Here is an 8608-nt window from a genome sequence, read left to right on the forward strand (position 1 = left end):
CAAACATTCCAGCGTCTCTATTCAAGCATAAAACAAACTCCGCGGAGAGGAATATTTTTAACCACTTACATTCGTTCCCCTATGAATCTATTCTTGGCGGTTATCCCTCAGATCTCTCTCTCTCTCTCTCTCTCTCTCTCTCTCTCTCTCTCTCTCTCTCTCTCTCTCTCTCTCTCTCTCTCTCTCTCTCTCTCTCTCTCTCTCTCTCTCTCTCTCTCTCTCTCTCTCTCTCTCTCTCTCTCTCTCTCTCTCTCTCTCTCTCTCTCTCTCTCTCTCTCTCTCTCTCTCTCTCTCTCTCTCTCTCTCTCTCTCTCTCTCTCTCTCTCTCTCTCTCTCTCTCTCTCTCTCTCTCTCTCTCTCTCAACAAAGAAATACACAAATGAAGCTTAAAATTCCGCGATGTGTATGGACTTATTTGAAAAGCCTAGTATACGTAACATTAAAATGATATTAATATTGCAATAGGATAATAATTCACTTTGGTACACTAAAGCCACACTCGAGTTGAGAGTCCCAGTTCTGCAGCACCAGTGGGGACGGGTGTATGCTACGCCACCGGTGGGCTGCCAGCTCCACCTGCTGTGTGGACATATCTTGCACGTGGGGCGTGGCCACCATGAACATGTTCCACAACAAGAAAGTCCTGGTTGTGTAGGTGCATTGGTGTTGGCTTGAGCGGGAACGGGGCACTTTCACTCACTCGTCGCTGCTGCCCGCAGCTGTGGTGCACCGCTGCACCTCTGTGGTAGCAGCCTCAAGGGTCAAGGTGGGAGACACTCTGCACCTGAGCCTTGTGGCAGTACACACATGCCGAAACGATAATTACTCCCAGTGAGGTCTAATAGCACTGGTTAAGGAGGTGCTGTGAACTTGTCATTAAAGCCAGCTGTGATCTCACTGAACGTTTCCCTTTGTGTCTCACAACACATGGGAGCAGTCACAGCCCTCTAAAGACAATTCTCTTTCTTCACACAAAACTACATATATATTCTTCACGCAAAATTTAGAATCGAATTTTTTTTTGCTGCACTTTGCTGGTCTTTTCTCTTACATAAAAAAAAAAAAACACTAGAGCCAACACAGTCCAGCGGTGTTCCAGTGACGTCATTGATGCTGGCTGCTACTGGTTCCCTTCGTCAGCCACCAGTCGCAAGGTTCATCGCTGCACAACATCCAGTCTCGGCATCTGGGTGGCGGCACTCGCCATCCAGGATAGGATACCGTACTCCATACAAGGGCCCATATGAGCCTTGTAGAGGGTGAGGGTCCTTTGTGGGTCGAGGATGTCCACCATCCTATTCAGGGCAGAGACTCGGAGAGAGGTCTGGCGGGCAACAATAGCGATTTGATGATCAAAGCAGAGGTTGCTGTCTATAGACACGCACACGATCTCGATGCAGTCCTGGAGTGATAGGCATTGCCTCCAAAATCGCAACTCTCCTGAGACTGCGTGTGAGGCGCCTTGGGACCACGAGATGATTCTCTCTCTCTCTCTCTCTCTCTCTCTCTCTCTCTCTCTCTCTCTCTCTCTCTCTCTCTCTCTGGATGTCTCGTCTCGCACGTAGCTTACTGATTTACAGTTTCCATGTCACAGTTTCAGGATAAAAGTTGGTGGCCACGTGAAGGTCAAACTTTTATGTTTTCCTAAGTGTTCTGCGACTGTATTTCTAATTCAGCGACGATTGGCAGTACACAACGGACCCATTTGCCTTGACCCTTTCACTACAAGACAAGAATTCACAGCGCTAGAAGTAACGTGTGAAAAGTTTACAAAAGTAAACAAGAAAAAAAATACTAAAAAGATAGTTTTTTATAATGTTTAATCAGTAAATTGCTTGAAAGTTGAGCGACAAGAAATGATGTCTCATAGTGGTTAGTGATTCAGGAAAAATTCGCCTAAGAGCAATAAAATCTGAAAAAAAACAAGAATTACAATATGGTTTATTTAATTTTGTTTCATGGGAGAAATGATGGAGCAATGTTAATATGCTGACAAGGTGAAAGAACGTGAGAATAAATCAGTTGAAGGGAAAGCAGTGGAGTTTAGATGTACCGCGACAGACAGGAAATGGAAACAAGTTAATCTGGGAGGTACATTAGCTAATCAAGATGGAGTGATGGAGTAACGCTACCATATAACACTTTAGATCAGTGGTTCTTAACTTTTTACTATTACGCCTTCTCAAGGAAGTTATTCTTCCCTCTAAACCCCTTTCTTTCATCTATGAATACAATTCTTCCCAGATATTAAAGAAAAACCGATACTTTTCCATTTAAATTTTTTTTCATTACTTGACCATATTCTCGTTAACAGATTGACAAATGTAATTAGAGAAATTCCTGTTTTATCCCAAAATCTCCTTCCCTTAGAAATCACTGACGCCTTCCAGTTTAAAAACAACTGCTATAGAGGAAAGTGTGTCTGAGTGAGTCAAAAGAGGCTGAGGATGTGGAGCCAAGATACATCAGGATTAAGACGGAAAATAGGGAAGAAAAATAAGGAAAGCAAGAAAGTAAAGTAAGACAAGATGGAGTGATTAAGTAATGTTACTATGAAGACTATAAATGAAAAAAAATAAAAGGAATAATTTGGTAGAAAAAAAAAATTACGTATATAGATGCATCACGATCAAGACAGGAAAAAGGAACAGGAAGAGAGAGAGAGAGAGAGAGAGAGAGAGAGAGAGAGAGAGAGAGAGAGAGAGAGAGAGAGAGAGAGAGAGAGAGAGAGAGAGAGAGAGAGGAAAGTAGGAAGACAAGGAAGGAAGGAAAGCATGAGCCCCACATCGCTGACTCAGACTCTTGAAGCGGGACCGTGAAATTTGATAGCCCTCCACTCCCATGTCACCCCAGCCAGCCCCGCCCAGCCCGACCTAGACTTGCCCCGCCCTCAAACACTAGCCTGTCCTATCCCGCCTCATCTCATCAGCGCCGCGTGACAAAGAGCCGCACCAATACACCAGAGTCATCTTGAATATTCAACATGATATATTTGCATGCAAGAATAATCGCATCGTGTGGAAAATGAATGTGAAAAAATAGCGAAAATAAAAGTTGCTGGGAATTGTTGAATGTGAAATTGTGTTAGTGATGTGAGGGGTGATGTTGCGTAATGTCCAACTAGTATTTGAATGAGTGACAGTGAAGGATTGTGATAAGATTTCTCCCTACAGTTTCGTAGGTAGCCACAGTTTCATATGGCCAGAAGTGAGGGTGATAAAAGGCATGAGTGAGGAAACTGAATAATTTGTATAGGTAGGTTCATAATTACCTTCTACATATTTTCCCTACCAGTCGTGTGTGTGTGTGTGTGTGTGTGTGTGTGTGTGTGTGTGTGTGTGTGTGTGTGTGTGTGTGTGTGTGTGTGTGTGTGTGTGTGTGTGTGTGTGTGTGTGTGTGTGTGACCAAAAACATGTACACGTCCCGAATACTGTGAGTTCGCCGCGTTGGCTTTACCTTCTAAAATTACAAATGAAATAGGAGAGACTAATTATGAACACACACACACACACACACACACACACACACACACACACACACACACACACACACACACACACACACACACACACACACACACTTCTCGAAATTATGATGAATAATATTACAAGTTGGAGGGAGGAATATGAGCTCACACACACACACACACACACACACACACACACACACACACACACACACACACACACACACACACACACACACACACACACACACACACACACACACACACACACACACACACAAGCAAACACAAACACACACACACACACACGCACACACAAACAAACACACACCAACACAAACAAACACACACCGCGTAGTGTAGTGGTTAGCACGCTCAACTCACAATCGAGAGGGCCGGGTTCGAGTCCCGGAACCGGCGAGGCAAATGGGCAAGCCTCTTTATGTGTGGCCCCTGTTCACCTAGCAGTAAATAGATACGGGATGTAACTCGAGGGGTTGTGGCCTCGCTTTCCCGGTGTGTGTTGTGTTGATGTGGTCTCAGTCCTACCCGAAGATCGGTCTATGAGCTCTGAGCTCGCTCCGTAATGGGGATAACTGGCTGGGTGATCAGCAAGCGACCGTAGTGAAAAAACACACACACACACACACACACACACACACACACACACACACGATCGTGGGGACGGACGCCGCCCAGACGGCATTACAGTCTTTCCCTTCAGACGAGGCAAGATGTTGATGTGGGATGCCACCTGCGTAAACACCTTCTGCAGCACCCACATTAATGACTGTGCCTTGGCTGCTGGGGCAGCGGCTCGCGCCACCGAACATCGCAAGCGCCGTCGCTACGAGGACCTGGCCCGGAGGTATGATTTCTCACCGCTTGCTGTGGAGACTAGCGGTGTGCTCGGACCAGACTTCAGTGACTTACTGGATGATATTGGTAGAAGAATCACCCAACGCAGCGGGGAGCCTTGAGACACAGGTTGGCTGCGGCAACCCATCAACCTTGCCGCAGCGCGGGACAACGCAGCTGCCATCTGCGGGCCCCATTAGTTCCCGTGAGGCCCACTACAAATCATGTTTTGTACCCATATGTATAAATAGTAAAGCTGTTTTGCCTGAGTGAATGCCTATGTATGTGCTTGTACGCATGCCAGTATGAAAGTAAGAAAAAAAAACACACACACACACACACACACACACACACACACACACACACACACACACACACACACACACACACACACACACACACACACACACAAACATACACACAATTCAAAAGTCATTTGCACTCTTTAAAGCCCAAGGTTTATCATTTTAAGGAGTTCACATGGGAAAAGGATGAAAGAAAAGAAATAATTCATAATGAAAGCGTGTGTGGGTGTTAGTGCCGCTACAATAGTTGTAATTCTGATGAAAACTTAAATAAAAAGAACTCGCTCCCGCAAATGTGTGTGTGTGTGTGTGTGTGTGTGTGTGTGTGTGTGTGTGTGTGTGTGTGTGTGTGTGTGTGTGTGTGTGTGTGTGTGTGTGTGTGAGAGAGAGAGAGAGAGAGAGAGAGAGAGAGAGAGAGAGAGAGAGAGAGAGAGAGAGAGAGAGAGAGAGAGAGAGAGAGAGAGAGAGAGAGAGAGAGAGAGAGAGAGAGAGAGAGAGAGAATGGTGTAATAACTTCAGATTTTGTTAACGTATTATCAATACCTATGAGTTGGAGAATAATTTATAGAAAAATCATCTTTTCTTAGAGATAGTTTTAAGATGCTTACATGAAGAATAACATAAAAGTTTATGATTACCATGACTCTCTCTCTCTCTCTCTCTCTCTCTCTCTCTCTCTCTCTCTCTCTCTCTCTCTCTCTCTCTCTTCGCCTATGCTGGAATGTATAATAAACTAATGGAAGAAATGGAAAAAGAAAAACGGAGAGAACAAATTGATGAAAAGTATAGAAAGGAAAGTGATTGGAAGCAAATGTACAAAAAGGAGAGACAGGGATAAAGAGTGGGAAAGAAAAAAAAAATTAAAGAAAATGAGCTCGATAAACATACAAACATTTTGCCAAATAATTACGTCTTTTCTCTCAGCTTCAATTAGAAGTACAAAAACATTAAAAACTAAGTAATCGAAATTATTGAAAATAGAGGAAAGGATGAAAAAAAAGAAAACAGGAAAGAGTTAAGTGGACACAAAATTGATTGGAATGGAAAGGAAAATAAAGGAAAAGCTGGGAAATGAGCAGAACTATAAGACAAGAAAGGAATATGGGATGGAATAAAATGGCAATTAAAGGAACAGGAGGAAAAGCAGTCAATAGCCAAGGCATGACGACAAGAGGGGATGCAACATGATGGAAATTAAAAGAAGGACTGACTAATATTGTTATGAAATGGATAATTTGTAATTTAATATTGTCTTTTTCACAAAAATAGGCAATATTAAAATCAATAAAAAATTGATTTTATAATGAAAATCTTCCTACATCTCCCGTGCCTTATCATACGCTTCACGAGGCAGGACACGACGCTGGGATGTATAACTTTGGAATAACAACAGTGAAGACTAATTGGACATTAAACTTTCTAAGAAGAATCATGCAAGACTACCATGAGCCTTCATTACTCTCTCTTGTCTATAGTGAAACTTCGCTACACAGCGGAATGTGACTGATAATGATGATGAAGATGATCTGAAGTCTTAGTTCAAGATGCCATGCTGCGTTTCTGTGTTAGAATAATGTGAATGAAATGTTTATTACTAAAGAAAATGTTACCAAGAATGTGGTGACTAAAAAGTACCCAGTTTAAAATGTTATTTAAAATTGTGGGAAAATGCGATTTTAATGAAATCTGATATTGACAGAATTTATAAATTAAAACTATTTTTAGTAATATATATATATATATATATATATATATATATATATATATATATATATATATATATATATATATATATATATATATATATATATATATATATATATATAACTTACTCCCGGAGAGATCTAATAGCACTAGTTCAGGGGGTGCTGTGAACCTTCCATTATAGCTAGTTGTGATCTCGCTGAACGTTTCCCTTTGTGTTTCACAACTCAAGGGGGCAGTCACAGCCTGCCCTCTAAAGAAAACTCTCCTTCTTCACAGGAAACTACATGCACTTACCAAACATACACCCTTCACTTGAAAATCAAAATTTAAAAGAAAAAGGGGAACTCATAACAATGCTTTGGAGTCCCCTTCTCTGGAGGGGACCAAAAATGACGCCACTGTTGATAACGACCACAAATGCCTTGACACTTCCCTCATCTTTTTACATTAATTTCTGCGACATTCGCGGTCTCAGATCTAATTTTCAATCTGTAGAACACCACCTCTCCTCTACTAAACCTCACATTCTTTTCCTCACCGAAACACAGCTGTCTGAGGCAACCCCTTTCTCTATTCCCTCCTGCTTTGTCTATTCTCAAACAAACAAACAAACTTCTTGCCCTACCCTGATGATACCACCATATATCTTTCCACATCCTTTCAGAGACGACCAACACTTCAGGAAGTCAACAGATCACGCAGGGATGCCATAGAACGCCTGACTTTCCATCTTTCTAAGATTCCCGATTGGGGCAGAGAAAATCTAGTAGTTTTCAATTCCTCAAAAACTCAATTCCTCCATCCATTAACTCGACACCAACTTCCAGACAATTATCCCTTTTTCTTCAATGACACTCAACTGTCTCCCTCTTCCACAATGAATATCCTCGGTCTGTCCTTCGCTCATAATCTTAACTGGAAACTTCACATCTCATCTCTTGCTAAAACAGCTTGTATGAAGTTAGGTGTTCTGAGGCGTCTCCGCCAGTTTTTCTCACCCTTCTAACTGCTTACCCTGTATAAGGGCTTTATCCGCCCGTGTATGGAGTACTCTTCGCATGTTTAGGCGGTTTCCAGTCACACAGTTTACTAGATAAGGTGGAATCAAAAGCTTTACGTCTCATCAACTCCCCTCCTCTGACAAACTGTCTTGAACCTCTTTCTCACCGCCGAAATGTTGCAACTCTTTCTATCTTTTATCGCTATTTTCATGCTAACTGTTCTACTGATCTTGCTAACTGCATGCCTCCCCTCCTCCTACGGCCTCGCTGCACAAGGCCTTCTTCTTCCTCTCATTCCTATTCTGTCCAAGTCTCTAACGCAAGAGTTAACCAGTACTGTCAATCATTCATCCCTTTCACTGGTAAACTCTGGAACTCCCTTCCTACATTTGTATTTCCGAATTACTACGACTTGTCTTCTTTAAGAGGGAGGTTTCAAGGTATTTGCTCCCTAATTTTGGCTGACGCTTTTCCACTTTTTAGAGAGCCAGCACTCAAGTGGTCATTTCTTTTTTAATCTCTTTTTTTTCTTTTTTGCCCTAGGCTGGCCCTCTTCCTATATATATATATATATATATATATATATATATATATATATATATATATATATATATATATATATATATATATATATATATATATATATATATATATATATATATATATATATATATATATATATATATATATATATATATATATATATATATATATATATATATATATATATATATATATATATATATATATATATATATATATATATATATATATATATATATATATATATATATATATAACAGTTAAAAGTTGGATGGGCGAGAAAAAAAGTGGCGGAGATGCCTCAAAACGCCTACCTTCATATAAGTTACCTTCATAGAAGCTGTTTTAGCAAGAGATGAAATGTGAAGTTCACAGTTTTGATTATGAGCAAAGGACAGACCGAGGATATTCAGTGTAGAAAAAAGAGACAGTGAGTGTCTTTGAAGAAGAGGGGATAGTTGCGGGGAAGATTGTGATAAGTTGATGGATAGAGGAATTAAGTTCTTAAGGCATTGAACAGTACTAAATTTTCTCTACCCCACTCAGAAATCTTAGAAAGATCAGAATTCAGGCATTCTGTTCCGTCCCTGCATGATCCGTTGACTTCCTGAAGAGTTGGTAGTCTCTGAAAGGACGCGGAAATAATGTAGGGTAGTATCATCAGCGTAGAGGTGGATAGGGCAAGAAGTAGGGTTAAAAAGATCATTAATGAATGATAGAAAGAGAAT

Source organism: Portunus trituberculatus, chromosome 39 (genome assembly GCF_017591435.1).
Source record: "Portunus trituberculatus isolate SZX2019 chromosome 39, ASM1759143v1, whole genome shotgun sequence".
Taxonomy (NCBI): Eukaryota; Metazoa; Arthropoda; class Malacostraca; order Decapoda; family Portunidae; genus Portunus; species Portunus trituberculatus.